This window comes from Pleurodeles waltl, chromosome 10 (genome assembly GCF_031143425.1).
Source record: "Pleurodeles waltl isolate 20211129_DDA chromosome 10, aPleWal1.hap1.20221129, whole genome shotgun sequence".
NCBI classification, from domain to species: Eukaryota; Metazoa; Chordata; class Amphibia; order Caudata; family Salamandridae; genus Pleurodeles; species Pleurodeles waltl.
Window position 1 is genome coordinate 211,171,680 of NC_090449.1, and position 23,643 is coordinate 211,195,322.

The window sequence follows — 23,643 nt, forward strand, 5'->3', positions numbered from 1 at the left end:
GTATTTTTTTTCTTTTTTAAAGTGCCATTGGGGACCCTGAAATGGGCCCCCCTACCTGTCACTTGGCGCAATGGCCCTGCCCACGGGACCCTGTCCCTCTCTGCTGGCCATTTGGGTGGTGGGCATGGCTTCTGTCTTTTCTAAGACAGGAGTCATGTGGTATAGATGGTTTTGCATCAGAAAATGACACTAGGCTGGTTAAAGTCATTTTTTGTTTTACTCTAACCTGCCTCACAACATTTTTTGGTGCGAAATCCTCTTCTCCTGTTGGCCGCAACCCGCACCTGGCTAACGTCATTTTGTTTACACTAGCCTACCCTTTGTGCCATTGTACTCAAACAAAATCATTTAGAACCCAGTTTATCTCCATGCACATGTTCCCTGATGAAGAAGTCTTTAAAAGCTGTCTATAAACTAGCGGTCCTGAAGATCAAGTATAATCAATATGTTCCAAGCACATCATGATTACGAAGGGATAAGAAGAAAGTACCAAAACCTAAATGGAGTTTATTTTTATTTTCCTTTGCCCAGACCAGGTCCCCAAATCATCAGAAAGCACAGGTAATTGCTTTGGTAATGAAGTCATCATGTGATGCTTCAGAACAAAATATTTTGGAGATGTGGTCATCACATTGTGCCTTCAACCACAAAAGATAAGGAATATGGATGAGAAGCAACTACATTGTTGCAGTCATAAAAGGGCACAGCTGCACAAGAAGTGTTCATGATGCAATATCTTTTTAGCCAGCCCAACTTTGAAGCAAAATACTTTTGCCCTCATTACGACCTCAGCGGTCTTAAGGAACCGCCGTGCTAAAGACCGCCAGTGCAGGCGGTTTCCCGCACGGCATATTATGACTGCTGGCAGCCCTCTGTCCTTTTTCGGACGGAGAGCCGCCAGCAGCCATGGCGGTCGGTGGGAAAGGGGAGGTTGCTCCACCTCCACCGCCCCGTCATCAGAACACCGCCCATCGAATCACGTCCCATGATTCGGTGTGGCGGTGTTCTGGTGACAGGGAGCTGGCGGCGGAGCAGCCCCCATGGATCCCGTCCTCTCCCAGAGGATCAACGGTTAAGGTAAGTTGATCGTCCGTTAGGGGAGGGGGCTGGGGGGGTGTTGTGTGTTGTGTGCGTGCATGGGGGTGTGCGTGTGAGTATGTAGAGGGGGTGTGTGAGTGCGTGTATGCATGCAGGGGTTGTGTTGTGTGTATGGGAAATGTGTGCGTGTCTGTCTGTATGTATGTATTTCTGTTAGTATGTGTGCGTGGATGTCTGTATGTATGTGTGCATGTATGACTGTGTGTGTGTCTGTTGGTATGTTTGTTGATATGTGTGCGGGTATGTGTAATGGTGGTGTCTGTATGAGTGTAGGGTGGGGGTGTGTTTCAATGTTGGGGGTTGGGGTGGGGAGGGGGGTCCTGCCAACTTTGGGGGGTGGCAGGGGGCAGGGGGTGTGGGGGGAGGACTCGGGGTGGGGATGGGGATGGGGGTGGGGGAGACCCCTATCAGTGGCAGGGAAGGAATTCCCTGGCACTGATAGTGCCTACAGCCGTGTAGTTCATGGCGGTTCCAAACCACCCAAAATCCATGGCGGTATGCAGGGTTGTGATACAGCCGGCGGTCTGGTGACCGAAGTCTCCAGCCCAGCGGTCGTCACCCACTGGCGGTCGGAGTGGAAAAGTGGCGGATGACCATTGTGGTAATCGCCATGGTCATAATTCCATTTTTTTTTTCGCCGGCCTGTTGGCGGTATTACCGCCACTTCCCCCCCATCCGCCAGGGTCATAATGAGGCCCTTTATTTTGTATTATGATCTTTCTGTAAATGTATATGTAAAAAGTCACTGTGGTAATATAGTTTCCTCATCAATAGCTCTTCCTCAATTTCATGTTCATATAAGCAACAAAGACTCAGTAATTGAATGGGTTTTAATAAATGGAAACCGACCCCACAGTTGAACGTTTGTAAAGTCAGTGTTTCAGTATTCTTATCAAAGTTACATTCAAGTTTACTAAGAGAACTGTTGTAAGGTGTGAAAAGCCAGTGCTAATCTCAGTGAGAAAATATCATCAAGCACTAGAACTCATGAAATGCTTATTTGCATGAATTTGCAACAAAATTGTCTAAGGATTTGGAAATTTGGCAAATTTGGCAAAGGACCTAGTAACACAAGGTGCAGGATAGATTAGTAAATAAATAAGTTGTACTTGGATTCTGGTAGCATTTTTAGGTTTACATAGACATTTTAAACTGTAAAGCATTAAATGCCATCTACTTAGGTTGTAGGTGATCAGAACGCCACAGATTAAATAAGAAAAATGTTCTCTTTGTCAATCAAGCTGAAGCTAAAGTAATCTTCGGAAACACAATAAATACAAAATTTGGAAACCCAGTACGGCACAAATTCACAAAGTAAGAACCTATTAGTATCTTGGTATGACCACAGGTGATAAATTAAAATGGACTTCACACATTCAGCCAAAAAGACAGAAATTGGTGTAGCAATCAACACCATATAAAGGTTTTCAAGAATCTATAGAGGAAAGGCAATCTGTCAATCAATTAAAGTGTTTAAGGCAAATATAACTCCATCACTGCTGCACAGATCACAGATTTTTAATTTTAAAACTATTTTGGTTATGAATACCCTATTCATGCAAGCAATGCAATCTTTGTTCAATCTTCACCAGGCAATCCCAGAAAGTGTGCTTCGTCTCGAAAAAGGTATTCCATCACTGCCGGCACTAAATAAGGCTAAAACCTTAAATTATGTATGTAACTGCAGCTGAGTCAACACAAATTCCATTAGGCAGTTTATTTTTTATGAGTTAAATACTAATATGGATAAAAAGGGGAGCCTGAACCCTTCGACAATAAAAGATTTACTGGAGGCACAAAAACTTCCCCAACTAACAACTCTTGGAGGTAAGCCCGAGGGCATTTGGATGTGACAAATAAAGAATTCTCTATTGGTCATCAGCCGGGAGGAGGACCTTCTGTCATCACTGAAATACAAACAAGTATATTTGGTTTTAGACTCTTATGCAACAGTAAGACAACCCTATATTATGTCAAATCTAAAAAGGCATGTAAAAAGGAATTTTGTGAGATTTATATTAATGTACATTCCAATTTCCCAATTTGAAGGATCTTGGAATATATCATGTCCTTGTTCATTGGGATGGAGACTATGTGGTTATAAAGAGGAGTCAATAAGATGTATCATTTGCTTGTGCTACAAGCTCTTGGCCATTTAGAAAAAAATATCTCCAGATTTTTTTGGTGAAAATAGCTTGAGGACAATAGAGGAGGATGCTCATTTTTGTTTTAATGCTCACAGCAAGTCTCTTATTTTCATGTTCATGAAACTCCCTAATCTAATTTATTCTTATCTTAAACAAGCTAGACAGTCGTTGTAAATACCAAACTGTTTTTTATAATTGCATAGTAAGGGTTTTTATATAAGGGCTCTAACTTTTAGTTTTAAAAGTTTTGGTCATTTATTTTAGCAATTTTATAAAAACAATTCTGATTAATCATATTTCTACCTTAAATTAGATAGACAGAGACGGTTGTCTAACCTATTATTTTATGTAAACAATTGTTAACGTTTATATTTGTATCACATCAGAATTGTATGATGAGATATTAGATGTTGCTAGATTTTACGTTTTTTTGTAATCAATGATTTATAAAATAAAGTTATATTACTACAACTAGTTTGCAGGTGATAAACAATAATCAGATCATAAAATCATAACAAGGGCTAATTGAGAACATGTCCAATAAAATATGTCAGATCCAGTTAAAACAATCAAACCCTACATACTGTTTTGGGGTTTTAGGACACCAATCATTACATTTAGCTTTCATTGAGAGAATAGCTAAAATATGAAACACAATGATACTCTTTCAGTTATAACAAATGAATCAGTGCAATGATAATTATTAAAATTATATAGAATCAGTATGGGGAATTGATATATTAAACTGCTAACCATTGCCTATCATTGTTTCAATTTTTTTGTGTTTTATCAATATGAACATGAAGGACTTTTAATTATTGATTGTTTCAACAATTGACCGTTGCCCGTTGTTTTATGCAGCCATCAATGACTCAGTTAGAATACATAAGTTATTGTGATAGAACAGTGACGATTACCAAGATCAGCTTAGGACACCACAGAAGTGTCTCGTAAAGATATCATGCAATATTGATCTAAAATGACAAGGTAAACGCCTGTTGCTTGACTGAAACATTATCCCTCAGTATACAGCCTTGCATCTTTGGCTGTTTTTACAAGCACAGACATAAAAGCCACCTGTGAGGTCTGAACAGCTAATGTAAAAAATAACTGTCTAGTAGTAATGTTGAACTAATAGGATAATATATAATATATGTTCAAAGATATGCTCAATCCGTTATTGGAGATACACCTTTTATTATTTTACTTTGAATTTGGAAAACAAGTCATATGCAACCTTAACCATGTGGACTAAATTTCCATACTTTAGAACTATGATCTAGAATAGGTTCCAAACAGGGAATCCATACATTCAAAGGATGCAGTCTGAAATGTTTGAAAAGCACTAGTAATATTGTGTGTAATGTGAGCTCTTTTTTGTGATTGGGGTCTATTACATGTTGACACCATTGAGCTATGTATAGCACTAGAGATAAAGGATGGTTTTGGCAACAACTGCTGATTAATTCATATTAATTGACTTCAGCAAATAACAATAACATGGCACAGGAAGGGGGACCACATTTCATAAACAATGTATGCCTTAAGATTAGTTACTAAAGCTAGTGGGTTATGCCAAGTGACCCACATTAATCATATACTGTAAATATTTATTAATAACGAGGCAATGAACGTTCAGTAAATGGAATACCAAATTCAGAGTTCTCATAATACTCAGGGCCTGCTTGTAAAAACATTTAAAAGAATGTTGATTTTTCAATGTGGCGGCATCACAGCAGTATCTAACACTTTTCATGGAAAGATTAATAAACAGTCACAGCTTTCCAGACATACACCAGGAAAATATTTGTACATTCAAATGTATATGAAATGTGAAGCCATTCGGCATGTGTAACTGAACATACTATACAATCGCCTATGTGAAAGGGGATTTGCAGTAGTAGACTTGAACTATTTTTCTTTGTGTAAATATACTTCTCCACTGGAAATCCCCTTCCACAACAACATCACTAGGCTGGCGGTGTTCCTTGACCATTCTCACAGTGAATACAAATTAAGATGAGTAAATCGCGGGCTGCTTATTGGGAGGGAAGAGGTCATGGAATAGTTTGTGAATACTGACAAACATGTTAATGTAATGGCATGCACAAACCTTTGATACAATACCAGTTTTAGAACAACCATGGGAACAGATTCATTCTAACACCATAGTCAGATAAATGTGAGGGTTACTAAAGAGACTTCCAAGAACTAATTTGCCTTTTTTGCATCTGCACTCATAACCAAGCAAATTGGTCATATTCTCTTATGGCGTTGGGCCGATTCCCAAGGGCATTTTTGGATTAAATGTAGTTTACGTCTGAAAAAACCTTCAGAATTCACAATAGGATTCCTGATAGGCACAAATGGTTTTACTACTGCTTTCTCCATCAGAAGTGCAAATATACACACAATATTAAAAGCTATACAAGGAATTGAAAGCGGGATAAGCAGGCATGGATTGGCTTGTAAGGTTACGAAAACCCCCAAAAACATTTATATTTTGTGGATATGCATAAACTAAATTCTGACGCCTTCCCAACCTGGAAATCTTTGGCCATTTATTCAATTTGCTTTTGTTTGAATATCTCTCCTTCCAGATGGGAATGGAAATAGATCACACCAAGATTTTGTGGTTGTGTATTTTTTACTGGAGATACCAGCAAACCACAATAAGCATAATTTCGCCTACTTTTCTTACAATTTTGTGAACAACCGTTACACAATTTCACACACCCCTAATTTAAAGTAAGCAAAATATTTATTTCTGAAAAAATGCGAAATTTATACACCTAGTAATGATGGCCTCTAGCCATTTCAAGCTGACTTAAGGCTGATTTTGAGATGCTTTAGACATGACTTGGCACCGTCCTCGATGTGTCAGGTATGTGAATACAAACATATTTTGACCCGCACTACTTCCCTTGTCAGAGGCTGAATGTGCTACACTAATGTAAAAATGGGCACGTTTCCTTCATTGTATCAACACAGAGTAACAACCTATTAAGTGAATCTACTGCTCCGTGCACTAATGACTGCAATTATTTAGTTACACTCTATTACGTATGTAAATTTGATTTGAACAATTAAGAAGAAGAATATTAATAGTTTTCATACATATTGATGGCAATGGTATTTTGAAATGATCGGTGTGCCAACAGCAGTTCAACATGAAACAGGCTCATGTCTGAATAGTATTTTGATTTCTGAAAAGAGCTTATCGAGGGGATACTTTCATAGTTTCAGATGAGAAAGAAGATGGCAGTTAGTTGTTAAGGAACTTGACGAGCAGGGTAATGAAAAGGGATGACAGTGAAAGAGTAAGAGAAAATACAATTTAAACGGCTTTCCTATCATATGCAGAACTCCCAGCCATAAAAAAACAACTGTAATGTGAAGTGAAATGATTTATGTATTGCTTTGCAAATGTGTGAGTAAACGGCATAAAAACTAATGAAATGGAGAGAGAGGTGCAGCGGAGTAGAAAGAAGGGGCGAGACTATAATTTAATGATCTTTAGAGCGAAGAGCAGATGAGTAAAACTCAACGGGACATAAAGGATAACATGAAATGGATTGAGGTAGTTGCGAACGGAGGAGAATCAAGGATGTACTAAGGAGAAGAAAAGTGAGGGAAAGTCCACCACAGAAGAAGGGGAGAAAGTGAGTATAATACATAGATAGATTGACTCAAGAGGAGGTAAGGCAATGATGTAATGAAACAGACAGAAAAGAAAAACTGAGTGGAGGTGAGAAAGAGAGAAAAAAGGATGAAAGGATGAAAGATAATGGAGAGAAAGGAAGAACATTAGGGATATGCAAAGAGGAGAAAAGAGGGTTCTCAAAAGGTGAGGAATGTAACAAAGAAAGATAAGGAAGTAATGAAGTGGAGAGAGAGAGGAAGAGACAGAGTGGGAAGGAGGAGAAGTACTTGGATGGAATATAATGGAGAACAATAAAAAGAAATAGTGGGGAGGAGGTGAAATTCCAAGGATGTAATTAAATGAACAGAAAGAAAAAGACAGGGCTTTGAAGGGTTACAGACATGGGTGAATTGACATGAGAAGAAGGGATGAGCCAGGGGGACCACAGGGAGGAAGACGATGACACTGAGAAATAGAGATTGTGAAAGAGACTGAGTGGAAAGTTGCATATTTTATAAATTTGAGCATGAGGAAGAGAAAGACTACGGCCCTCATTATGACTTCAGGGGTCAAAACAGTTCACCGCTGAAGTCATGCACACCAGGAGACCGCCAGTGATGGCGGTCTAAAGACCGCCATATTATGACTCCTGGCAGCTCCCGAACATAAATTGGGTGGAGAGCTGTCAGCAGATATACTCGGTGTTGGCGGTCGAGTGGAGGTTGCTCGTCTGGGACCGCCATGCAATCACAACACCGCCCGCCGTATTACAAATTTGTAACTAGCGTGGTAGTGTTGTGGTGAAAGCGCGGTGACGGCAAGGCAGGCCCCATGGACCCCGTTCCCTCTTGGACCACCACCGTGAGCAGATAAGGTGATTGCCCGACAGGGGAGTGGGGGGTATGGGGGTAGGGGTGGTGTTGAGTATTGTGTGTGTGAATGTGGGTGTGAGTGTGTGTGAATGGAGGGAAGGGTGTTTGTGTGCGTGTGTGTGCATGTATCTGTGTGAATGTGTGAATGGGTGTCAGTGGGGGGTGGAGGGGTGTTGTGGATGCGTGGATGTGTATGAATGTGTGTGTGTGGATGTGTGAGTGTGAGTGTGGTGTGTGCATGCTTGGATGGGGGTGGGAGGTATGTACAGGTTCAGTGGTGGGAGGGGGTCCGTGGCTGTTTCAGGGGGGGTTGGGAGAGTCGCATACTGGTGACAGGAATGTTGATTCCGGTCGTCAGTATCCTTTTTGCCAGGGATTTCCTGGCAAGGTTGCTGCCAGGAAACCCCTGGTGGAAATGAGACTCAAAATACCGTCTGTGGCATAATGCGGACCGACGGACCGAAAGTGGTACACCTTCGGCCCGGTGGTCCCACCGCCCTGGAGGTACAGGCGGTGACTGGCTGCTTTGCAGCCAATTCACCACTGTGGTCATAATTTGGCAGTCCTGCTCCATCCACGTTGTCAGAGGTGTTTGGCGGAGCAGGACCGCCAAACTCATAATGACCGCCTACATATTGAAACAGAGGGAAAGGATCAAACAAGAGTGAGATTAGGGGAGATATGGCTGTCTTAAAATGTAGAAAAGAAGAGACAAAGGTAACGAAGCTGACAAACTAACATTTTATTACGTGAAGAAAAAGAAGATGACAAATAATGGGCTGTAGACTGGGAAAACAAGAATGTAATTAAAGGTAGATAGAGAAAGAGATGTAGTGGTTAAAGGGAATATACACCTGTAATATAAATGGAGAAAAAAAGTTAAATAGTATGGGGAAGATGTGCAAGGGTGTAACAAGATAGAGAAGAGAAGAATCTTTGAAAAGGAAAGTGAGAGATATAGATTGACGACATCGAACTTAGCTTACATCTCCAAAGATCCATTTTTACAGTCACTAAATGTAGTTGTATTCTTCTTAAACGTTGTATTTACACATAGAATTTGGCAGGTGCAGTTGTACAATCAGGTGTAAGGAGTAGGCATTCCAGATTGGTAATGTTCTGATGTTTTTGACACTTAAAAATGCACTTGTTTGTGGGCTTTGATAAACTTTTTTCCAACCTATTCCCATCCAGGAAAGAGCTGATGCTTTACTCCTGTCAGGGATACTAGTTGTTCCTGTTTCAGTGTGGAAATGAGAAGTGAGCATCTGTAAAACTGAAGAGGTGTACAGGAAGAGATTTCTCCAAATCGAAAATATTTTGTAGCTAAACGTATGACTTACGCCCGAGTATTTTTGTCTATTTAAAGGAAAACACAAATGTTTTACATTATGTGCAATTAGACACATGGCAAGTTCACAGTAAAGATAACAAAAAATACAAAAAATGAGAAAAAGGTCAAATTAATTCTAAAAGAATATCAAATTCAGAATCAAGTAAGAGTGTGGTGGACATATTAGTAGAGAAATATACATTCAGCAGCTTTCATTCAAGTAAATTAGCAGTAAGCACAACAGATCCCGTATATCAAATCCCTTATGGTACTCTATTTATTTTCTGTTTTAGCTGTAATTGTTGCTTTGGTCAGCACATTTCCCAACACAATCACATCCAAGATAAATGAATAAATAAGAAAGGCTTGTGTGATCAAAGAATGGGCCCAAAGCATGAACAACATTAACCTCTTCGGTTTGTTTTTGTGATTTGGTGCTGGCAAAATCTAAATTCTGAACACTCATTTACCTCCTACTCGTGTTTTAGGTGTACATGTTTAGAATCATTAAGCACAACAAAAAAAACACTCAATTTAATTTAAAAGTCAGAGTCAGTTCGATTTTCAAAACCGGAAACCTTTAGTTATGACTGAATAAGAATATTTAAAGAGACGATATGATCAAATGTGCATAGGGAGACTCAAAAGACTGGATGATTACAGCTTTATCCTCTTTAATAACAAAAGGGATGCACTTTTAAGTAACTGACCCCATGACTGGCGTTATACTGTATTTATCTACAAATATCCCCATAAAACTATAGGTATAATGAGTGGCCAAAACTCAAGAAAGTCAAAACTCCTCTCCTACTTGAACATTGGTTCAACAGTATATTACACATTGCACATCTGCATGAATGGTTTATGCCACATCTGTTTTTTCATGTTCAGTATATCCATATTCGAAGCACAAGGAGTTACATCTGTGTTTCTGTGTATCACCTGTGACCAAGGTGGTTTTATCACTGACACACATTGGGTTTTAATTTCCGTAAGCAGCACCAAAATAAACTAGCATTGAGCACTGACAGAATTTTGAAAATATTTATTTGTCTCACCGAGAGGGTCCTGGGCGTGAGGACTTCTGGATATATATATATATATATATATGTATATATATATATATACATATATTTATATATATATATATATATATATATATATATATATATATATACATATATATATATATATATATACATATATGTATGCATACATATGTCGTCACTAGGTAGTTATAGTTAGGACCTATTTTCTATAGAAAAAGCGTTTTTTGATTTGCTAATAACTTTGGTGCCGTTTGATGAATCTTCACAAAAAAAATCAAACTTATACTTTGCTAAGTTCAGCTTTGTCTTGAAAGTTTTGGGGTTATTGTCAAGCGAGGGCAAAGAGAAAGGGGTGGTCCCAAAACACATTTTCCCCATTCATTTTTCCACAGGACCTTTGGACACACCTACAGCCCGAACCACTGAATGTTATTACACCAAATGTGGCACGAAGGTAGATTCTGTTATTCAGATCATGATTTTTGTGAGTTGATGCAGATCTACTTAGTAGTTTTGGAGTAATTTAAGGCCAAAAAATATAGATATATATATAGGGACACGGATCCTCCGATTGATCCACAGATCCACGTACTAGAAGAAGAATGTGTTTGGCTGTCTGCAACCTGACAGAAAAGTTGCAGTCGCCATTTTGTTTGTGGCATTGGCTTGAGGGTAGGAAAAGAAGAAAGAAACAAACACATCAAAGTTAAGGATACAGGTATCTTGACCCCATAGGATAAATAATTGTCCACCCACAGATCCCAGATTGGCAAATCTACTCGAGGCTTCGCGAACCCAGAGAAACGTTTTTAAAAAAACACCCACACTAAGGTAACTATAACTCGCACCTTCGCCATGTGCAACTAATTACTCTAAATTTTATATCACTAATGACACCTTCTTTGGCATCTTTGATTTTATCACTGCAACATTTGCAATAAAATTATTGATCAGAAAACTGTGCATGGCGAGGGCACGAGTTATAGGTACCTGAGGGTGGTAGTTATTGTTACTGAAATAACTCTAACTATAACTGCTGAATGTCTAAGATTTGAGCGAGTAAATTCAGAACCTAACTATAAAGTCCCTGTAACCTTTGATTTTTTCAATGAAAATATACATATATTTCCACTACAATGGCCACATGGAACATCCAGAAGAAAGGGGCACTTTCAGGCTCAATTCCAGTTTGTTTATTTTCCTCTACAAACCAGTGTGCAGGTAATCCTTATTCATGCAGCATGGACATATATACACACACATATATACACACATATATATATATATATATATATATATATACATATATATATATATATATATATATATATATATATATATAACCCAAAAGAAAGTCCCGAAATACTGAGGCTCAGAAAACGTGCCGGTCCGACCATGGATTCGGGAATGACCATAAAATAAATCAAAGCATATTTTTGATTATGCATTGTGGGGATTTAATGGGCACATATAACCATAGACTCTAATGCAGTGGAACATATTATGAGCTTGAGTATATTTATGTTATATGTTAACAATAAGATGTTAGAGCAAGGTAATGATATGTCGAGTGGTACTTGAAATAATATATACCTATCTCAGTAGTAATGAAGTATGTTATATATGCAGATTATATTGACTCAGTTTTATTTTTGACATATAATCATGTTTGAACAAAAGCAGTAAGTATATAAACAAATGATTTAGCAGATTTGATAGGTCTATATGTGATGTAGATTAAGTTCAAGATAGATTATATACTATATAATAGTCCAATATGGACGCCGCTGTTGTAGAGTAATTTGTTCTATTTGTCTGTCTTTAGTTTTGTTGGATTTTGGTATTTGAATGGCAATGTGCTCACTTCCCCCATCTGTGAACAAGGCTACGGCTGAAACGAGTTGGGAGGAAGAATCTGTGTGATTGTAAAACTTTTGTACATTTGACTGGAAGTTTCCTGACCTTTCTTGTGGCTACAAGAATATTCTGTGATATATATATATATATATATATATATATATATATATATATATATATATATATATATATATATATATATATATATATATATATTATTATACTAGTTTAACACTAAGGTTAAAAATGCTGCACTCACAGGATTGTGATGAATCCACTTTTATTTTCAATAACGAAACATCCCACCACCTAACACCTACGCGTTTCGACCTTCACGGTCTTGGTCACGGTAATTTGTTACTCCAAAACATGTGCCATTTATACTGTTCCACTAAGCTATGCCTTTAAGTGGCATTCTGGGATCTGTAGTTGTATATGACATATCTAGTGCCATAGCATATTACCAATAAAGTAAACTTATCATAAGAGTGTTACTAATACAACTAAAAGAAGACAAGTGAATAAATAAATACCCAGAATATTCAAAACAAATATGTGATAATACAGTGTAAATGAAATAAGCAATTAATTACTACTCCTCCATGCATGTTACAATGTATTCAAGATACTTTTATCATGATTTTTATAACTCATAATAAATAGACAACAGCCACACTATAGTGTTCCAAACGCTACGGGGATGCTATTCCCCGTATTTTTAAGTTCCTGGTCGTCTATCTATGACTTTCTCTGAGTACAATTGGCTGCAGTTACTATTACAATATCACAGGTGGCTGTATAATTCCTCATCGTAGTTAATTCCATGGGGCATCTTGGTTTTTAATTTAATAATATATTTGGAATCCAAGCGTCTTAATTTTTGTACCCTGTCACCCCCTCGTTCATGTTTATATATAGCTGCTATACCATAATATTTCATGGTCATCCAATTCAAATCTGGATGAGTTTTAAGATGTTTCGTTATGGCAAAAGACATATCTTCATTTTGTACTGCCCTTATATGTTCTAAGATGCGCTTTTTTAAAGGGCATGTGGTACTGCCCACATATTTGAGACCACAGCGACATTCTAAAACATAAACCACAAAAGAAGTCTCACATGTGATTTTTTCTTTGATCACTAGATTTTTTCCTCTAAAATCAGTTACAAACTTTTTGTCACAGCCAATTTTGCATGCTTTACATTTTTTGCAACAGAAGAAACCCTTATTGCCGCCTGTTAGCCAACCGGCAGTTGTAGACGTCTCAAAATGACTTTTAACTAACATATTCTGTAAAGATGGTACTTTACGATATGTGATAGAAGGACACGTTCCGACCCGGTGTCCTATGTCACTATCTTTTTGAATTAAGTGTCAATACTTTAACAATTTGATGATGTTCTTTGCTATAGTCTAGAATGAGTCTAATCTCATCTACATTCTGTTCAGAATGTGCTGGCACATTGCTTCTTTTGGCCAGCACCTGATTCCGGGTTTTTTCTTTTGCCTTTGATTCCCCTAACTTAACAGATTTTAGTGTGTATCCCCTACTGATAAACCTCCGTCGGGTTTCACTAAATTTTTGGTTCATATCTTGTTCATCTGAACAGTTTCTTTTTATACGGATAAATTCCCCATAAGGGATACTTCTAATTAAAGATGTAGGGTGGAAACTGGTACCATGTAAGATACTATTGGTTGCGGTGGGTTTTCTATATAATGTGGTCTGTAATGTTCCTGCTACAATCTGTACTCGTATATCTAGGAATTCGATCCGGGTATCACTAAGTTTGTATGTAAACTGTAACCCTACGTCATTGTGGTTCAATATATGAAAGAATTCCTCGACATCTTTTGTCGTTCCCTGCCAGATCAAGAACAAATCATCTATGTAGCGAAGCCACATGATCACCTTGTCTAAGTATGTATCATTCTCTTGAGCCCAAGCTACACACTTTTCCCACCACCCCATTGTGAGATTTGCATAACTAGGGGAAAATGTCATTCCCATCGCTGTACCACAGATTTGTTTGTAAATTTGATGATTAAACAAGAAGATATTGTTGTTGAGACATAAATCTATCATTTCTAATAGCATCTCAGAACAAATAGTCAGATTGCCATCCTACGCCATCCAATGCTCTTAGAAAGTCTCCAGCATCTTGTATATATGAGTTCAGACCTTTTACCATTGGGGCCAAAAAGTGATCTATATAATTTGAGATACCTTCATATAGTGAACCACAGCTTGATATAATAGGCCTGCCATGAGGTTTATCTAAGGTTTTGTGGATTTTGGGTAAGAAATAAATTGTTGGCATAGTTGGATAATTATTTGTCATGTATACTTTCTCTTCAAAGCTAATCAAACCTTCTGAGTACCATTTTTCCAATGTCTCATTTAAATCCCAAATAAGATCACTGATAGGATTATGCGTTAATTTGCAATAATTCATATGCATATTCAATTGTCTCAGTGCTTCTTCCACATAGTCATCCTTGTTGAGAATTACAATATTTCCCCCCTTGTCTGCAGGTTTGATCACTATTGTATGGTTCTCCATTAGACCTTTCAAGGCCTGTCTTTGTTCTTGCGTCAAATTCTCCCTATCTTTTTTCTGGGGGGATTGTAACTTCTCTAGATCATTGGTGACCAGATCATGAAATATATAAATTTTGTTTCCTGGTGATAAAGAAGGGCAAAATTTTGATTTAGGTTTGAATTTCGTTTTGACCCTATGATTTATCTCAATTCCCAGTGTGGCTAATATTTCTGTTTCAGTTAGCTCTTCATCTTTCAAATTGTGCGTCAAATCATACATAGTTTTTACATCAATGCCTTGTTCGATATTTAGATCTGGTTCATCATGTATGTGGCCTGCTTCAGGTTTCGCAGTAGGGCTCAGTTTAGCAAAATATTTTGCCAGTTTAAGTTTCCTTGTAAATTTATACAGATCAATTCTGGTTTGGGCAAAGTCATGATGTCTCTCCGGGCAGAAGCTTAGACCCTTTGACAGAACTTGTGTTTCAACTTTGCTTAATACATGATTGGATAAGTTGACAATCAAATTTTCTGATTGTTCAGCTGCAAGTTTTGAATACTGGGGAGTTACTGATCTTTCCGGCTGCGTAGCATGTAGTCTTTTCCTTTTGCTCCGCCTCGTCTTCCTCTTCCTGTGGGGTCTTGCCACCCCTGGCCTCTGCCTCTTCCAGATCTTCCTCTGCTCCTCGGTGTTGTCTGGTCCAAGTATACCAGTTTTATTTCGTCTAAAAAAGTTGTTTTCCGTGTGTTTTTGCTTACACTTTCACCTTCACTCAGATCTGTTTCCGATCCACTAGTTTCTGTGTTTTTGGTCTGGTTCAAATCTATGTTGCCCGCATAAAGTTGTTGTTTCAGAATATCAAATCTTTTAGCAAATGTAAGAATTCGTCCTGATTCATAATCTTGTGCGTCTCTTAGAAATTTGCTTTTTTTGCGTTCCTCAACTTGGTTTTCGTATTTGTCAAGAAAGGTATTCATGTTTTTTTTACATTTTTCTTTGTCCTCCTCTTGGTCTGACAATGCTATTTGTTCTTCTAGTTCTTTGATGTTTAACCTTAATTGTTCAATGTCACGTTCAGCATATTTGATTAAAATTTCCATCATTCGTTTCAAGCATTCCATAGTGTTCAAGCCCCATTCTTCCAGCATCTCCGGACTTATGTCAGAGTGATTGGGTAAGATGAAAATCCTTAATCCTCTCGGGACTCTACCTACTTCTATGTATTTTTTCAATGTCATTATTTCCCAACTTTTAGAAATTTATTTTTTCATAAGACGTTCCAATTGTAAAAACATGTGTTTTACATTATTTGTCGGAGTCATTCCCACGTTTGTCGCAGATTGCCCCTGATTTTGAGAATTGCTGGAGATGTCAAAAGTTAATTCAGCTCTTTGAATCCGTTTAGCTAATCTCTCTTCCATTGTGCTCATAAAATTAATGTCGTTTTATTTAGTCAGAGTAGTAGTATCGGTTGTAACAGGTATGGAGTTGTAATTAAGATGGTGGGATTGTTTATCTGTTAACAATTTATGTGGGTCGACAGATCCTGTGTGGTTTAGTAAGATTCTTCTTTCTTACCCTTGATTACCACTACTGGAGAGTGAGTCCATTTATTGTGCCATCAGGCTAGGTGGTCTTTTATGTCGATTTAGAAGCCAATATTACTGTCAGGAGTAATCAAGTGCTGTGATGGATCTGTTTGAGCTTAATATATATATATATATATATATATATATATATATATATATATATATATATATATTTATATATATATATATGATATAGCCAGTAGGTAGTTGTTATAGTTAGAACTTAATTCCCATAGAAGAAGCATTTTTTGTTTTGCCAATACCTTTGGCGCTGATTGACAAATCTTCAGGACATTTTCAATACTAGTGTATAATTCACTTCAGCTGCTGTCTGGAAAGTTTTGTGGTGATTCGTTAAGCAGGTTGGAGAAAAAGGGGGCCCCAAAATGCGTCTTAATAGGGATTTTAGACATGACTCATCCAAAGCCTCAAGTGGAATTACATTAAATTTGGCAGAAAGCTAGATCCTGGTGCAAAAAGAGTGCTTTTTGTAATTTGTGCAAATTCGTTCAATAGTTTTTGAGTTATTAGAGGAAAAAGAAATATAGATATCTAGGTTTGCGGGTCCACCCGAGGGGGATCTCCGGCTCCGGGGGAAAACCAAGGCCCTAATTGGATGACCGCAACCTGAAAGGCCGCCATTTTCTTTCTTGGTAGGCCATAGGGGGAGGAAAAAAAAGTCCATAATAACATAAGGGGTCAGGATAGAGGTATCCTGACCCCCTAGGACACATTAATCAGTCCCTAATGGACCCCTCATGGGCAAACAAATGCCCATTCTTTTTGGTTTTTGGCCAAACCCCGGGTTTGCAGATCCACTGTGGGGTTCAGTGCGACCTCCAGTGTAAATCCATGATGGATCCGCAGATCTGCAACCCAAGGAAAAAAAAATAATAATAAACATTCAGGGGTGCTGGCCGCAGTGCCTGGCCACAAGCTGTATTAAAATACGGTAATTATATGTTATTTTAGACTAAAAAAGAACATAGGAATTCACTGAAAAAACAAAGGTTACAGGATGTTATAGTTAGGTTAGTTAGATTGAGGTTTTACCCAAACAAAACCATAGAAATTCAGAAGTTCTAGTTATACTGATACTTAGCTGAAGAAACTATAACTCATTAGTAACTTTAGGCTATGCGTTATAGGTTCTTAACATAAGTATAACTGTAACTGCTGAATTTCTATGGTTTTGCATGGATAAAACGTCAACAATTTTAAACCAACATCCCTGTAACCTTTGGTCCAGGACTGTAGGCTTGTATATTGTTTTGTCCAGATATTACAATTAGGATCATTCTAACCACAGGATCTAATGCATGAAAATTGGTAAATCCGTTCATTAAAGTGAGCAGGTGTGTTTTGCTGTAGTAGAGTGTTAGGATTTCATTTCTAAAGCAAAATGACAGTTTGACATTTGTGCATGTGAGGTCTCCAGCCAACAATACCTTTTTTAGGCAATTTGCTGCAAATTGGCGCCCACCTGTTGCATCTTGTAGTGGCTCTGTAGGACAGATATCCACACTGTCTTTTTGTAGCACTGGCCCTCCGCTCTCTCGGGTCATGGATTTAATGACCAAGCAAATTTAGTGTGTTTTGTTTGAGGGGCTGCACCGGCCATCCACATTAATTAATAAATAGGCTTGGGGGTTACCCTGCCCCTTCTAAGGGCACCACCTGGACACCTGCAGCTTATTTCTTTGACAATTTCTTTTGAAATAATTTTGGGTGCCCCATTACCATCATGGTGTCACACACTCTTTTTTTTGTTAGGGACTGGGGAGGGAGCCCTAAGGCACACAGTAGCGGGAGCCATGTATTGTTTATTTTTCAATGGGGGTGCCCCCGACACCCACCTCCCCTGTAAAAAGGAGACAGGGTCCTCAGTGACCTCAAGTGGCTTAGATGTAAATTAATCCTGGCCCTGGGGGATGCAGTCTCGTATGCCGAAATATAACAGTGAGCCACCCCTCTGGGCCATATCTCACCTCAGGGTCTTTTCCATAAAAGGGAGGAGATCATTATTTTTTAAAGGTTGCGTATAACCTCTGTTAGTTAAAAAACAAATTGCTGTTTTTTGCCCTATGGTTGGTCCTTCTGGGACCCCCTTACCAGACATAGGGGGGCAAGGTATTTCAATTCTGTTTTTTTTTGTCTAGGAGAGGGGGACTGAGTCCCCAAGTCCACAGATGGCTGTGGCCACGTTTTTCTTCCTTTAGAGATCTGTCAGCTCCACATATCCTCCATTGCATGATATATACATTCATTTTAAAGCTTAGATTCTCAAAAACTACTGAACAGATTACGCCAGATCTCATAAAGTACACTTTCTGGACAAGGATCTAGTTTTCTGCCAAATTTGGTGTAATTCCCTTCAGTGTTTGGCAGCAGTTATGTCTACTTTTCTTATGGAGAAATTATTTTGGAAAACATGTTTAGGGATCACCATTTTTCTCGCCCCCCACTTGATGGATCACCCCAAAACTTTCTAGGAATGACGTGAGGTGGAAGAACTTTTTTTGGGAAAGTTTTGTTAATGTTCATTAAATGCTGCCAAAGTCATTAGCAATGAAAAAAATGTTTTTTCCTATGCAACATGGCAGTCCTAAATATCACAACGAAGTGGCAACTGACCCTGGGCTAGCAATATATATGTGCCCCCTCCCTGAGCCTCAATAGACCCCAGGACCCTAACACCCAGGGCGAAATTGAGTTTAAAAAAAGGAAGGAGGCCCTGCAGCTCCACTTTCTGAGTCTCAATAGGCCCAGGGGCCCCATCACCGGATCCAAATTCAATTAAAAAAGGGTAGGGGGTGCAGTCACTCTTCCCTGAGCCTCCTTGGGCCCAGAAGACCCAATACCCCAGTGCCTCTCTTTATTATAGGTCGGAGCCCTGAGGGCCCCATACCCTCTAACCATATTTTAATTATAGGGAAGGGAGCATGTGGCCCCACTCTGGAAGCCTTTGGAGGCCCCACAGCCAAATACTTTTACAAAAGAGGAGAAGGACACATAGTCACCCCACCCAAGCTCAAATGGGAACCAGAGACCCTGTCCACAGGGCCATATTTTAATTAAAGGGGAGAAGATTTGTGGCCTTCCTCTCAGATCCTTAAAAGTCCCCAGGGGGCCCAACCCCTGGAGCTTTTTAACATTATTAGTGGGGGCCACAAGCCCCCACTCCCTGAGTGTAATGTTATATAGTACCCCTAACTTCTGTGCCAAATACAAAAGAAAATGGGAGTAGACAATGAGGCTCCCTTCCAAAGCCTTATTAGATCCCATCCCACAGGGTCAAAATCATTAAAAAAATGGGAGCCTTATAAGACCCCTGCTACAAGGTTCTTATTCTTAAACGCTGGGAACCCCATTCTCTGTGGCAGAATTCCATAATTAAGGGGAGGGAGGTGTGGGGCCCGCTCCTTGGTCCTTCTTGGGCCCAGGGGACTCCATCCCCTGTGGCTACAGCAGGTGCCCCAGAGACCACCCCGGGCACCAACGAACCACAAGTTGGGAGTTGTGAGGGCATCACAAAGACTACTGCAACCCTAGACAGAACCCTGCATAGTGTGGGAGGCAGCATTGCTCCAACCCGGTGGCAGCAGCTGTCTTTGCATGCTCCCACCAGATGGGAGCAATGTCTGTTTCCCTGCCCTCAGGAGTGTGAGCAGGGCCACAGAAGTCTGCTCCCACCTGGCCACGCACCCACCTTCCCAATCCTAAAGAGGGTGTGGAACTCCCATTCCCCAGGGCTAATTTCAACAAAAAAGGCGAGAGTGACAATCTGGCCCCCCATGCTTAGGAGGCCCTGAGGACCCCATCCTTCAGGGCCGCCCCACTCCTGAAAAGGAGGAGACAGTGTGGTCTGCATCCCTGAGCCTCTAAAGGAACCGGGGACTCCATCCTCGGTGGCCGACTCAGTTACTGTGTCTCATTTAGCCCACCACTGAGACACAGTAGTTTCCCTGCCCACAGTAGTGCGGGCATGGAAGCGTATATTTTCTATCGCCTGGCGGGGGCATTTTTAAATCTCCTGCTGGTTGGAGCAGACATATTTTACCTGCCTGCAGGAGTGCAAGCAAGGAAGGCAAGTCTGCTCCCAGGCAGCAGGAGATTTAAAAATGCTCCTACCAGACGTGAGAAGACTTCTGTTTCCCTGCCTGTACTCCTGCAGGCAGGGAAACAGATACTGCTCCTGCTTGGAAGCAGCAAGCATACAAACCTGCTCCCTCTGGGCAATGCCAGCTCCACCCAAGGCACCAAAATGTGCTGCTTGGTGAGTGCCTTAGGCCAATGGAATCCTTTGCACCACAATCGGTTCGTTGTGGGCTTCCCTCCCCTCTATCACATCATGCAGCTCCGCATGATGGGTTACACAGGCCTAATAAGGCTCGAGGTGGGGGGTATGCAGCTCCCCTCCCCTTACTATGGTAATCTGCCCTGGGGGATAGGGCCCCCAGGGCCTAATAATGCTTGGGGAATGGGGCTATGTGGCCACCACCCCTTTCTAATGCCATGCAGCTTCAGAGGATGGGGTTTCCAGGCTCTAAAATAGCTGTGGAAGAGATGTTGCACTGCCCCTCTCCCCATTTTAATGTCATGTGGCCTTGGTGATGGGGTTCGGAGCCATTATTTGCTCAGGGAGGTTGACTGCCTGCGAGGGGTTGGATGGCCAGAGGGTCTGGCCAGTGCCCTGCTGCACATGGCTGAACGGGTTTGTAGTGTGGGTTTGGCTGCCTGCAGGGGGTTGGTGACAGGGCCTGGATGCAGACAAGGAAATGTGGCCAACCCTTCATTTTGCACGCCCCAGTATGAGGTGGCTGCCTGCGCGGTTGGATGCAGGAAGTGGCTGCCGGCCAGTTCCTGCAGCCAACACCCAGTTGCACAAGGCCAAAGGCTGTGCACAGTGCAGGGTTGGCTGCTTGCAGGTGGTTGGCCACAAAGCCTGGCCACAGGCCAGGCCCTATGGCCAACTGCCTGCCGCACTGCTAACTGAAGGTCATATGCAGTGTGGGGATGGCTGTCTGTGGGGTGTTGCACGCAAGGGCCTAAAAGCCAAGCACAGCATGGGGTTGGCTGTGTGCGGGGGGTTGTGCACATGGCCAAAGGTCATGTGTCACATGGGATTGGCTGTCTGTAGCAGGGGGTTGGCCAGAGGACTTGGCCATAGGCCCTGTGTGGCAGGGGTTTGGCTTTACGTATGGTAACACAATATTACTTTACATTTAAAAACCATAGAAATTCCCTGAAAACCAAAGGTTAATGTGATTTTATAGCTAGGTCAGAATTTCAGTGACAACCTGAAGTTTTAAACGTACCAACCCACGGAAATTCACCATTAATAGTTATCTCTGGTAACTATAACTTGTGATCTAAGGTAACTATGATCCATGCACTCGTGATGACTACTAATTACCCTATATATTACATCATTCACAACATCTTCTATGACATCATTAATAATATTACTGCAAGATTTGCAATGAAATTCTTGATAAGAAAACTGTGCGTGTTGGGGGTGCAAGTTACAGTTACCAAAGATAACTATAACTGGCGAACTTCATTGATTTTGTACATTTAAAACTTTACATTGTCACTTAAATTCTCAAATTCTAACCCAACTATAACATAATTTTAACCTTTGTTTATATTCAGAATCTGCAACCAAAAAATCTATTTCTATTGTGTTAGTAGCTATGTTTTGGTGAGCCATGTTTTGAGCAGATTCATTCACTGGAAGAAAAAACAGGGATGAGTCCAAAACAAGCATTTTCCATTTCAACTCTAATATGAAACTTTCCTCTCCTTGTGGCAAACACTTCCAAACAGAATGACACCAAATTTAATGTAAAAGGAAAACTTTGCTTTGGGAGGTGCAAATACTTTCACTAGTCTTTGACATATTTATGTTACAAAAATGTGTAACTGACTTTCAAGGGGCTTATTATACAGATTATTGATTTGTGTGTAACTTTAATGACTATGAACTACATTTAGCAGGCAATTAGCAGATTTAAGTTACTCAAAGTACTGTCCATTTCTTCCTAGTCTGTTAAGAGAGGATCTAGTTAAAATGGTGGGTCAAAGAAGTATTCATTTGCTAACTGCGTTGGAACACTTTACCAACTCTGTACAATATTTAGCAGACATTGAGCCAGTTTAAATTCTTTCAGTATATCACGTTTTTTATATATCTGTCAAAAAAGGGGCAAATTTGGGGAGGGAGTTCTCTTGCCAATACCTTTGGAGCCATTTAATAAATCTGAACAAAATATTCAAATTAAGTAGCATAAGTAGTGCACATCTGGCTATGGGATAAACATAGGAGGGTGGTCTAAAAATGAAAAAATGATTCAATGTTAACTCTCACAGTAAAATGTGTTCTCCACCACAGCAAGACTTGCTAAATGGAATTACACCAAACTTGCCATGAAAGTAGACTTTTACTCAGATGTGTGGCTTTCATGTAAATATCAGTCGTTTTTAATTTATCTCTTTCAGCAGTAATGTTATTTCAGAAAGGTCCTAGTAGCAAATGCCTTCAATGGATCAAGTTGTATTTGGTCAGAGAACTCAAATACAATTAACTACTTGCTATATTTGAGAATCAAAGCATACACAAGCCATTAAAACACAGTTAGTATAGTGTGCGCACACACACACACACTCTCTCTCAGTCTCACTCTCACTCTGCATGGAACATGGTAATAAACTGCTCATCAACGAACCGGGAAGAAATGGAAAATGCCTCTCTAAAACTCCATAGAGTTAATCAATAATGAATGAAAATGCAACTTGGCCATTAAATATTTTTTCCGGTAAAACAGTAATTTTAAATATTTATGCATTGCCTGTGTCTTGTTAGCCTGACAAGCCATTACAATTTGCTTTTAAATTTGGAAAATAAATCTGCAGACCTAGAAATACGCTTTTGATATATATGCAAAACATGTACCTATGAGCATGTGCAAACTGATGAAATGTTGATTTGCATTAAAAGCCCTATGTTTGACTACAATTACTTTGAAGGCTTTGTTATGAATACGGTATTACAGTTATAGCAGTGGAAAAGATCTGAGGGCCTGATTCACAAAGGTAAACCTACACTTCCTCTGGCCAACAAATAAATAAAAGTGTTTTACCTTCAGAGGAATGAGTTTCATTTGCTGTTGTTTGGTGGGTGAGATACAAAGCTATAATTTGTTCAGATTTGACAGATCTGCACAGCACAATTTTGCCCAGTTTAAATTAAATGTGTGAATAAGAAATTAAAAATGATAACAGTGTTGTTTATGGATAACTGCAGGGTAATGTCTGAATAATTATAAAGGTTGTCAGATCAAATGTACACAGAATAAACTGGTTAATCTCCACAGATATCTAAAAGGAACAGGAGACTACAGGTATTACTCACTATAATCATAATTCAATACAATATTCAGGCTGCTCGCTTGATACATCAATTGCTGAAAATATAGGAGTCCTCACAACAATTACATATGGGATATCCA

General features: G+C 39.6%; 1 protein-coding gene across 1 annotated transcript in view; it reads right to left on the reverse strand.

The window, feature by feature from the left end:
• The window catches only part of XYLT1 (xylosyltransferase 1), a 644,618-nt gene that overhangs the window by 185,540 nt on the left and 435,435 nt on the right, over positions 1-23,643 (reverse strand). The window lies entirely within an intron of this gene.